Source organism: Pseudonaja textilis, chromosome 8, assembly GCF_049901715.1.
Source record: "Pseudonaja textilis isolate UNSWEBS1 chromosome 8, rPseTex1.2, whole genome shotgun sequence".
NCBI lineage: Eukaryota > Metazoa > Chordata > Lepidosauria > Squamata > Elapidae > Pseudonaja > Pseudonaja textilis.
Window position 1 is genome coordinate 26949411 of NC_141997.1, and position 12998 is coordinate 26962408.

Genomic DNA, 12998 nt, shown 5'->3' on the forward strand with positions numbered 1-12998 from the left:
ATCTTTTGGTGTAGTAGTTCTCTTTCTTTTTTTGCATGCCAAGCTGGATTCCAGTTGTAATTTGGCTAGCAAAAGAGACAGGGGAATGTTGGGCACCCCAAGGGCTTGGCAAATCTCAGCATGCCTTGGCAAAGAGGCCTGTCCCAGCCTTAGAACATGTACTGATCATCCAGGAGATCAACTGAATCTGATGGGAAGGCCTCCCAGTGTACCATAGTTGACTTCCTAGGAAAGGAATCTGATGACTTCAGATCTGCATGAACACACATCAGGGCCAACTAGCCCTTCAAACTGTCCACCAGATTATCAGCTGTAATTTTAACTCCTTTGATGCCACTGGCTATCTTGAAACACGCAGCTGATTTTTATCTCCTCAGGAATTTGTTTGCTTTCAAGATTATAGGATTTCAGCTTTACACATACAGACTGAAAGGCAGTTTATCACAGCTTTCTTTAATATTGCTGCTGAACTGTAGAAACAGCTGCTACCACCCTGGGTGAAAAGGGAGATCTGACATGAGATCTGAATTTACAATCAAAACCAGACTGTTGTTGTTGCTGCTGTTCTCACCAGAATTACTGATAACAGAATTTAACTTTGATTGGAATAAGAACAATTCATCCAGTTCCTGTTTTACATGTCTGGGAGATGAGAATCATCTGCTTTGCATCCCAAACAAAGTATAGTGAATATAAGGCAGATCTGAAAGAAGACTGAACCGATCATATAATATCCTTTCATTGATTAGATAAACAAAGAGAAAATGTGGTAGCTCCCTTCCATAAAGATCAAGGTTTATGTTACTTTTTATAACAATATTTAATAGTTAAAAATAATAGAAGCAGATACATATGAAACTCCCGTACAACTGTGTTGCTCTGAAATCTCACCAAAGTCACAAAATGAATTGTATCATAATAAATGTGCAGTGTTTTTGTATGAGACTTCTTGAAGAATGTGAGCTAATAGTTTTTTTTTGTATTCAGCATTGTTTGCATGATAATTCATCCTTGCAGTTCTTTTTCTAAACAACAATATTTCCTTCCTTCCTTCCTTCCTTCCTTCCTTCCTTCCTTCCTTCCTTCCTTCCTTCCTTCCTTCCTTCCTTCCTTCCTTCCTTCTAAAACTTTTAATTTTATCTATGCTTGGAAACATGGCATCTGATTACACTTACATTCTCATTTCAAAGTATTCTCCTCCCTTTTACTCAAGTATGATCACATTTATGTTGTGTGGGGTAGGAATGCAACCCTGCAAGTTTAAATCCTGAATTATGAGCTTTCTGCTTGGGAGGAAAAGGTGTACGAAAATGAGAAGATTGGTACTGGTAAAAGAAAAAAAGAGCAATTAATTAAAATTACATGAGTATGTAACCATGACTGTAAGATTCTCCCATTAAAATGTTTCTCTTAAAATTTAAAATAATGCTATTCATATCTTAAGAATCTTAAGAATTCAAGGTTGGTTGACATTTAAGTAGCTCTTCTTCAATGACCTAAAACAAACTACTCACACAGTGTTGATCTGATTACTCCTTTGGTACAGATGACAGTAATTGTTAATCAGGGGTGCCAACAATTACGCAAGCAAAAATCTTCCACCATTTTTTAAAAAAAAAGTGAAATAAAAAATAAAAAAATGAATGCAAGGAATTGGTTTCTGAATGCATAACAAGCACTCAATCCAATTTTTGCTGTGAAATAAATTGTGTTGTGGATTGAAAAAGGTTTTGCATGTTGCTTTGTGGATTTCTTTAGAAATCTTTCTTTTGTTCCAAACATTGAGCTTCCAAATGTCTTGATTTAAATTCCATGTTCAAGGAATGGCACAGCTCATGGAAGTCCATGATGATAGATCAGACTGGATGATAGAAGCCAGTTACATCTTTGCCCAGTGCAATAATTCTTTGTGCTTAGTGGCCCATTCTTTTGAACAGAATGTGATCAAACTCTATTCAAATGTTATATAAATATAACCATTTGTTTTAGAACAAAAGATTTTCTGGATAGGGAATAATACATATAGTTGACCCCACCTTCCTCCTCTCCCTACAGAGACACCATGGTTTCACCTACTATTAGTTGCCCTTTGCTCCACAAACTCCAAAATGTAGCAACTGCCATTCAATACCAGCATTCATGGAAAGTAGATACTTAAGAAACCATGTGTTGCAATATTTCTCATTGCTGCAGAGTGTAGGCTGCTTCATTCAAAAAAGCAAAGAGTTGGGATCAAACCCCCAAAAATAATGATCAGATTTTTATGCATGTTTTATAGATTTCTATTTGATTACAGTTAAAAATCTCAATGAGGAAAGATTTGAGTCAGTTAAAGAGGCTGAGTTTTAGAATTTTGGTTTATTTTGTTTATTTACTGGAATACACCACACACATACCTACTCCACCAAGAAATTATAGGTTAGAATGCATTTAACCCTAGGCTGATCTACGTTGGAAGATTAATTAATTAGGCTATTACATTGCATAGGAATGCAGAGAACTGTAAGACCAATGAAAGATTATTTAAAAGAGCAATGAAGAATTACTTTTAAAAAGTCTCAACTATTTCAATGATAGTACTACAAATTTAAATCATTGGCTGATTTATATTGGAGTAAGCAGAAAAATAAAAATAAGATTGTTTGTTTTAGCTGGGTGCTAGCTTTCAATGCTTTCTCAGTGGTTCTTTCTACGCGGTGGTGAATGAGCTCATTTCCTATTCAGTCGCACTGCTATTTTTATGCAAATAATTATGCTAATAAAATGATGCAGAAATAATCTCCATTGTTCCTGAGTATGGCATGCTGTAACAGATCGCAATTGGAACTGCACGTCTGTAGCAAGGATTTCTTATTTCATATGTTTAGTTCAGGGCAAAGAAGTCCAAACCAAAGTGCTCAGCAGTATTGTTTTGTCTTTCGAAACTATATGAGAACGTCTGCCTATAATGTTGCATTTTTAAATCACAAAGCTATTTGCCATCCCTTTTTCATTGTCACCTATCCAGAATGTAATCTAAAGGGAAAACACAGCATTTAATAAGAACTGCTGTTCACATTAGCAGTGCAGATGGGCATGTGAGTATGTGTGCAAGTGTGCAAGAGAGATCATGACAGTGACATAACCCTATTTAAAACGATGCAAAATGACCCATACATTAGGAAAACAAAGCTTTCTATTTTCCCAGATCTATTGAGAGAAATGTGTGCCTTTTCCTCCAATTCAAATTCTTCGATAAGCTATACTTCTTGGCACACCTACTATTGTTTTTTTTCCCTTTCCTTTTTTCTTTTCTTTCTCTGACAATTCGTTTTTGTCTTGTGTGTTGGTATCACTTTCCGTTCCATGACACTCCCCTGTTTAATCAGTCAGCTACCCTATAATTATATTGAAAAGACTATATAAATACTGAATTATTTTTATGCAGATTTCTTGATAATTATAAGCCTAGTAACCAAAAGCTAATTATGATGTAACTTCCACTTTTTAGATGTTAGGATAAGCCTTTGTTTTATTTTTTTATTTTTTTAAAAAAGAGAGAGAACCAGATAATTACTCCATAGTTCTGTAGCATTTACTTTGTCACCAGTCATGTATTTATCTAGTATTACTCTGTAGTTAATTGTCCCTTTTAATGGAAACTGGCACCAGTGTTCTTGGCTTGTCTGCTTCTTAAAGTAGCTTTAAATATTACCAGTATTAAGTGAATTTTTCATGTTTTAGATAATGTTGGGCTAATTTAGCTTCCAGACATGTTTCAAATTAATCATGCATGAAAAAGCACACAAAGATAAAATAATGTTACTCATCCACTTTTTAACAGACAGTTATATAAAGTGTCCTATGCAGTATATCTCTTTATTCCAAGGAGCATATTCTTGCTTAAATTTATTTGGGACTGCAGTCTAAATCTCATTTTTCATTTATTTTATTTATGAGTCCAGAACATAAATGAAAGAAATATAAATAAAAAATGTAAGATACAAGGAAAAAAAACAAAGCCTGAAAAAAATAATTAAAAAATTAATAATTAAATAATAATAATGAAAAGAGGATACCACTTAATTTTTTCAGGCAATTGCTATGGATTTATCATAGCTATCCAGGTCTATCCTAAACAAAACAAAAATAAAAAGTCGCTGCTAAACAAACACAGCAAGTAAAATGCAATTAGAAATACTTGCTTAGAACGAAGCATTGGGCAACATTAAAGAAAGAGTGAATGGTAAAAGAAAAAAAAATGCTTTAGCTGTTGAAAATGTCTTGTCCCCCTTCGTCCAAAACAATCTGGTTAGAATGGCAGGTGTGGTATGATTATAAAAATCATAAAATCTTAAAAAAATTACTTTTAGGGCAAGCCAGTTTGGTGAAGTGGTTTAAGGCATCAGGGTAGAAACCAGAAAGATGTAAGTTTTAGTGCCACCTTAGGCAGAAATACAGCTGGATGACTTTGAGCCAGTCGCTCTCTTTTAGATCTAGGAAGGAGACAATGGCAAAAGTTTTGCGTGAAAACTGGAGTTTTGAGTTGAGGGTGCTTGCTTCTTCCCCACAAATAGTGATTGTATTTCATTTGCATTTAAATTTTATTGCATTCATATAGATTATAGAAGGAATTTTCAATTATTTTATAACTTTATAATTAGAGTTTTGTAATATACTTAAAAAAAATTCTGGATGGTCCCAGAAAAGATTCCAATAGGTCATTCTGTTGGGAAATCAAGTGACATGTCTTTTAAAACACTTTTGACTGTTAGTCAAAACCGTATGATAAATGACTTTTTCATTCTTTTACCAATACATTTAGTGAAATCAAAAACACACCATTGATATGATGTCAGCATGGAAACAGGCTAGAAATAATTCTAGCTTGGAGTATTCGGTATCCTATACTTTAGTTTTCTTTATTTTTTTAAGCATTTCTTTTGCTGGTTTTGCCTTTACTCTTATAATACTTATTTAATAAGTATCAGGAATACATATCAGATCTATGGCTGGTTCAGAAAAAAATTTAAACAATGGAAATAAATTTAAAAGTAATTTTAAATGGGTTAAAGTACCAAGACACAATTCCTCAATTCTTCACCTAGAAACATCAAATGCCAGGTATAGCATGAGATAACTGATGTGGTGACATTATTTCCAAAAGAAATCTTGGAATAATAGTTGACTTAAAAGTGAATATGAACCAGTAATGTAATGTGGCTGCAAAAAAAAGCAATTATGAAATTATATGTTGCGTTAACAAAAATGTACTTTCCAAATCACAGGAAATAATTGTGCCACTTTATCCTTTTTTGATCAGATATCACTCATGTCCAATTTGAAGCATCACTATATTTAATTGAATTTATTCAATGTAATCATCACCTATCTCTAAATTGATGGCATACAATAAAACCAAATACAAAATACTAAAAAAAATGTTCAGAGTAATCGGAACAGCTTTGGAGAAGGGCCATGAAGATGATCAAGAAGTAGAAATTAAATCTTATAAAGAGAAATCAAAGGGGGTGGATATGGTAATCCTTGAGAAAAGGTAGCTGATGATAGGCACAATATCACTTTTCAAATATTGGATCTAGATTGTTCTTTTTGATTCAAAGCACAAGCAACAGAATTATGAATTTAAGTTGCTGGAAGGTAGATTTAGATAAAACATTGGGAAAAATCTTTGTAACAATAAACTTCTTAACAATAAAAGCAGTTAAAAACAAACACATTATTCAAAGAGCTGATAAGTTTCTTTTTTAACATTTCATACATTCAAATAGGAGCCATATGTAGAGAATGTTTTAATCTGGATTCTTGCACCTAGTAAGCAGGGATGGGATTCTACCAGTTTGCACCTATTCGCTAGAACCGATTGTTAACATTCTAAGCAGTTAGGAGAACTGGTTGTTCGAAGAAATTACTGGCCTAATCCTATAAGGAAGACAGGAAGGAAACATTCTGGTGTTGCTTACAGAAACTGCCTCTCCATTAACCCTTATTACATTCTTGGCAGGACTAGACTTCCTGTCTCAGGAACCTCTCTGGAGTTTTCTTCCCCTCCTTTTCTGGTACTTTGCTTGTGTGGAGTGACCATTCAAAGTTACAATGGCACTGAAAAAAGTGACTTATGCCCATTTTTCATACTTACGACTGTTGCAGCATCCCCACAGTCATGAGAGGCCAGGCGAGGAGATGCTTGCCTCAATGTGAGTGATATTGAGTTGGCCATGCCCAGCCAATAACATGACCACCAAGCCACGTCCACCAGTCACATGACCACCAAGCCACGCCCACCAACCCAAGCCATGCCCACAGAACCGGTTGTTCAAAAATTTGAATCCTACCCCTGCAAGTGAGAGGTTGGATTCCATGGCCTAAAGGTTTGCTTGTGACTCTATTATAATGCTACCCCAGTGTGCTCACCTTTGACAAAGTTATTGTGGCTTTTTAAAAAATTCACACACACACATTATTTTGCAGACTTCCTGGATGTCCATGTAGAAGTTCATAAAATCAAAGGGGTGGAAGACACTGTAGAGGTCTTCTAGGTTGAACACCCTGTCCAGAACATGAGATCTTATTCTATCCTAAACAGATGGCTGTCCAGGTTTTTCTTGGAGATCTGCAGTGATGGAGCATCCATAACTCTGGGAGGCAAGTGGTTCAAATGATTAATTGTTCTTACAGTCAGAAAATGTTCCTTTACTCCAGGTTAGTTCTCTCTCTGACAAAATTCCACCCTTTGGTTCTTGTCCTGCCGTCAGGTGCTTTGCTGAATAAGTTGCCTGTTCTTCTCTGTGACAGCTTATCCAGTACTGGTAGACAACTGTCATGTTATGTCTAATTCTTCTCTTTGATAGGGTAGACATGCCTTAATTGTTCCCTTAACAGTTCCCTTATCTATTCAGCATATGATTTAGACTCCAGACCCTTATCATCTTTGTTGCTCTCCTGTACACTCTTTCTAGGGCTTCATCATTCCAAGTATGGTCTCACTATATGGGTACCTACATGACACATATATTTGTGTGAGTGTATGTATATGTGTGTGTGCGTGTGCATGCGCATGCGCATGCGCACACACACACACACAAACACACACACAGAGGTTTCCCCGCTCCAGTCGTGTCTGACTCTAGGGGGCAGTGCTCATCTCTGTTTCTTAACTGACAGAGCCAGCATTTTCTGAAAACATTTCCACAATCATGTGGCCAGTATGACTATATACCAAAGGCACATGGATTCCTACTACCTTCTCACCAAAGGCTACTACCTTCTCAGCCTTCCTATCTATCTATTTGCATGGTCTCAAACTATTGGTTGGGCAGGACCTGGGGAAAGTAATGGGAGCTCACCCAGTTGCAAAGTGCTTGGGTCTCAAACCTGGACTGTCATCTTTCTAGTTGATAAGGTCTGCAACTGCTGACCCATTGTACCCCATGTGTGTATAACAATAGCGGTAGCACTTAGATTTATATACCACTTCCCGGTGCTTTACAATTCTCTTTAAGCGGTTTACAGAGTCAGCATATTACCCTCAACAATCTGGTCCTCATTTTACCCACCTTGGAAGGATGGAAGTCTGAGTCAACCTTGAGCCTGTGAGGATCAATTCCCTGGCAGTTGGCAGAATTAGCTATATATCCTATATGTATAAAGGATTAAAAAGATTCATGAGAAGACTGCTGTTATGGAGTGTGTGTAGAAATGTTTGGATCTGACTCCAGTCCAACAGAAGTGATGGCAAGGAAAGGTAGAGTCACAACGTTTATTTGTTTCTGCATAATTAAAATAAGTGCAAAATTCTACACTTGCAAGAATTTAACCAGGATTAATTTTTACTTCTTTGAAAATAATTCTGAACCATTTTCCCCTTCTAGCTTTTCCCTTCCAGTTAAGAAAGTGACAGACGAACATTTCAGTGCAGAACTACTCTGGGCAGTTGTGTCTGTTTTTGTTTTAATTAGAAAGTGGAAAGAAAAAAGAATAAATACAATGTTTCATACACAATTGGCAGCTTACAACAGTACAGGTTTGTGTTACTCTGGCTGACTTTCTGCTGTACGATAATTAGAATAGTAGAGTTGGAAGGCATCTTAAATGTCACCAAGTTCATTCTCCTGCCAATGCTACTATTAGGCATTATGAGGCATCTGCCTAAGCTGCAGAAGCACTGAGAGAGGAAGAAACAGCAACATGTAGGAAGCAGAAATGTTTGGCCAACAGTTTCCCAGGGCTCCCAAGCTGGCTCAGTAGCCTTTGATTAATGAAGGATTCTGTTCCCCTCCCACTGTTGAACTAACATTCAATAACAAATTCAACACCATTTCAATTTGCCCATAGAATAAGAAGAAAGATACCAAATCCCTTGATATCAAATGCCTCGATAGAAGTATCAAGCAGTGGAGAATAGTTAAATTATTGAATCTCTCATAGGATTCAATACAGTAGCAATGGGAAAAATTTATATTTCAGCCTCCCTTATTTAAGCTATATATGGGAGCTTCCCAATCTCTTCGAAGAAAAGATGAGCTTTAAAGGAATAATGGCACAACTCCATGTATGATCAACCAAAAAATAAGTGACATTGAATCTTTTTGGTTTGAGGTGAATATGTATACAATTATAACCCAAGAGAGTTTCCAGGAAGTAGTAGCAGGCATAAACATGAGGAAGGCAAAATTGATTGAGAGTGAAACAAAGTATAATGGCTGAATGAGAAAAAAACGGTCACAAGATAAGAGATTTGGAATTCAATATCCAACTGGAGGCTGAGGAAACTAAAATAATGCATTCTGATATATCATAAAGCAACCATATAGAAGTAGTAGACAGGATCATGTATTCTTCTTGTTTGCATGCCCCAGCATATTCAAAAACATACAATGACTATAATGGTTCTTTAAACAATGTTTTTTTGAATGGAGCAAAAAGGCCTAGTGCGCACATCATAATTCCATATGTCATAGAATTTTTAGAACCTAAACTTGAACCATATAACAGCTTAAGAATGATGTGATGTGGTGGAAACTGTCTGCTCTTAAGGTATTCACATTATTTTGTTTTGCAAAATTCCTACCATTTTAAAACTGGAAACTAAAACTAAAGTAAAAGTATAGGAGTTGCTGGAAGAAGGGGAACATCCCAGGGAAAGTTAAAAATTAACTTTCTCTTCAGCTGTCATTCCATGGTTTCATAGGTGGAAGTAATTTATATATGAATGGAACATATGGATACTCCTGTGAGAAAAGCCCTATCGAAAAGCAGCCACATTATTTATTCCATTTTATTCCTAAATATGAAAATGTCAGTCTTGTTTCACGAAGTGATCCTTCTTACTTTTAAAATGAAAAAAGGAAAGTTTTCCTAATATAAAACAAAATTGCAACATATTTTAAGAATGACACTTTGTTCTGTAACAGATTGATAGCCATCAAAGATAAATTTATATAAACTTCTTACGTGGTTAATATAGATTCTTTCGGTGAATTGCACACACATTGGCTTCCTTGCACTATGAGGTAAATATTTTATGTTAACAAAGAAGTTTTTGGACAATTTATTTTTAGGGGGTGGGAATAATAAAATGAAGCACACCTGGATAATGAGGATCTTTTTAATAGGCATGAACTTTTTAGTTTGCAAGCTTCTTTTACCGTAGGCTTTAACCTTAAATAGTTAAATTATTGAACTCTATTTCTTTGACTGTTGTAATATTTAAGCCATATTGTATTCAGAAGTACTACTTATAACGAGCTTTCCAAAATCTAGGTGGGGCACTGGCCAGCTGTGGGATGGAGTTATACCTGACATATAAGATATATAAATATCTAGAAATGAATATTTTAGAAAATTGGTAATAATGCTCTGATTCATACAGTAATTGATATAATTAATTTATAGTTGGGCTCTAAAGATTCAGTTACTTGATTAACTGAGTAAAAAAATAAGCATAGTTAAATCATATTTTTTTTAAAAAAATGCCAGTATTTAGAAAATTCATATTCAATAGAGAAAAAACATTTGTCATCTTATGTTAAGCTGTACTCAGCTTCCATTTCTTGACAGGAAAAGACATTAGAAACAGTTGCTTTTGCTCTATCAGAACTATATTTTCTAGTGTAATATCCATAAAGTACAGGATAGAACCAGTTCATGCATGCATTTGTGCTACTTGTTTATAAATAAACAAGACTTGTTCCCTAATAGCTGATTGTGTGAACTGATTCAGCTAAAAAGAATGAATATCTGCTGAAATCAGGCTGAACAGATCTTGGCGTGCACATAAGCACGTAGAAGTTGTCAGTTGTCCCATCAAGCTTGCCAAATCAGGAAGTTTGAGGCTAAGTTGTAGGGTGCTAGATTTGTGAAGGTGGAATTAAAAATTCAAGTTATGCCTGATGTAGCCAGCTGGAACATTAACTATGTAAACAAATTCAGAGATGTTTGATGCAAACAGGAAGGTGCGTAAAATAACAGAGACGTGCATTTTTCCCTACATCTACATCAGTAGTCAAATGCAAAGGTACCTTAAACTTATTATGGTGTATGGAGGTGATGTGGAATTAAAAAGCAGATGTCCCTTTTAAAAAAAAAATCATCATTTGGATTTCAGATGCCCTCATGTGAAGTTTTTCAGGAAAGCAGTTTTAGCTGGGTATGAATGATCCAGAAGGGCTCTTTCAGAAATGAGAATTGTGGCTGGAAACAAATCCTAATACATTAATGCTGCATGATACATTATAATAGATTAGCCCCTTCAGGGGAGATAAATAACTCAGAAGCAACTTCTGACATTCTAAAGGAAGACATTTTTGAAAATGTAGCACTTCATATTCAGGAGCTGATTCATATGAATATTGAAGGGGGATTTCTAAAGAAATTCACTGAAGTGCACTAATAGCGCACACCATATTGTTCCTGATAGATAATGTGGTACATGGTTGTCTCAGTGAAGTAAGATAAGCTAAATCTTAAAAATCCATTTCATGTATGGGACAGAGAAAGTATATATTTTATTTAGATTCAAGCATAGGAAAGGGGCAGGATTACAAGGAGCAACCACAGCACTGTAAAACAGACAAAGATTCACTTCCATTGCTTTGTTGAATTGCAAAAGGATTTCTACTTAATGAGCTGGAAGATTCAGCTCTGTTTTCTTGAAGGAGTGTTTAATTTTCAGTGATTTGGTTTTGAGTTGCTTTGTTAGGTGGTACAGAATACACTTCTACGAACATAAGTGGGGGGTGGGAAACCAAGCTGCTTCCCCTCCCCTTAATTAGCAAGGGAAACCTCAGCAGCTACTGTATTTCAAGAAACCTCTTATAGTCAGCAAAAACATCAAATGTCTGAACTTAATTGCCAGAACAAAACATGAATTAAAGTAGCTGCCTCAGATCTAATATCTATTACTGTTCTGGGAAACAGGTTTAGCCGGGTCTTTCATTTGAAGGAGCCAATAAGATGGCTCCTTTTTCTTTGCTTTGTTTTTTTTTTTTTAGGGAGAAAAATGTCCACAGAGTGGCTACAGCCATGACCACATTTCTCCTTATATGCACACACACCTTCTCTAGTGCTATCTGGGAGGACTTGAGGAGAAATATTAGCAAAAATCTTTTACCAGAATTCTTAGGCTCTGGAGAAAAAACAACAACACAGAAATGACAGAAAACAGCAAAACAGAGTGTGCAGGAAGTGATTTTACACCAGTAGCCCATTTATTTATTTATTGGTGCATTGATTTGCTAGTTTGCATCACCCCGTAGTGGTCTCCATGCAGTTTTTAAACACCTTTAATACCCATGAAGATGACATAGTCTGTCCAGTTGTGCAAACATTTTTCTTAGGCAGTTAAAATGATGAAAGTGTATAATAGTGGGCAACTCTATTTTCTGATTACAGTCAATGGAGAAAACCAATCGCCAATCAAAAATATTGAAATTCAGCTTAATAAGTTCTGCCAAGTTCTGTTACTTCTCTAGCCAGACAATCACCATGAAAAATGGTAGAAAGTAACAGTGTTTGGGATTTGGGGGGATGGCACTACCATGTTTCAACCTGTCACCCACTACTGGTAGCTGCTCTAGAGCAGGGGTGGGCAAACTTTTTGGCTCGGGGGCCTCATTGACTTTTAAAATTTGACAGACGGGCCACCACCTGGTGTCAAAATGCCTGTCATTACAAGTCAAAATCAAATGAATGCAATCATTCAATCATTCACATCAAACCTTAATTCTGTACCAATCTTCGGCGGGGCGGATTAAAAAGACCAACGGGCCAGATGTGGCCCGTGGGCCTTAGTTTGCCCACCCCTGCTCTAGAGTCATCACTGCATATAAAATACCATTCTAAAGTCATCCACTTCTGATACTGATTCCCATAATGGATGAAAATGAACAGTGTTAGAAACATATAAAGCATACATTCATTACCAGTGAAGGTGGTTAAGCAAAACTATCCAAACACTGTAGCAGTGTCTTCTGTCTGGGAGCCGCTCTTCAGCATTCAGCAGGTTCAGCTATCACTCTATTCACCACGAGGGCTTCTGATTTGGGACTGTAAGTAACAGTTTGATTTCCCATCATGGAATCATGCTAACATTTTTAAAGGCATTTTAAAGACATTTGGATTCCTAGATGTCAATTGAAGAATTTGAATTTAAAACTGCAGTCTGGGCTGTGATTGTTACATTTAAGCTCAATTGATTACGGTGCTTTAGTGTCCAAAACTGGACCCTTGATTGCAATTAGATTAGGAGTTTCCTGATTTAGATTTGCTTGTTGGTCTTTCAGCAGATCTTCCCTCTCTTTATTGTTGTTTGTTACTTGAAATTTCTGAAGTTTTTTTTTTTTTTTTAAAGTAAAAGCTGATTTTCAACATAAACAGCAGTGGAAAAAGAAGCTTTTAAAAAGATATTTTGCAATTGATGCATGGTGTTTTATTTCATTTTCTTTTCTTGGTTTTGGTACGAAGTGATTGCAAAGTGAGGCCATGAAATTATGATCCAA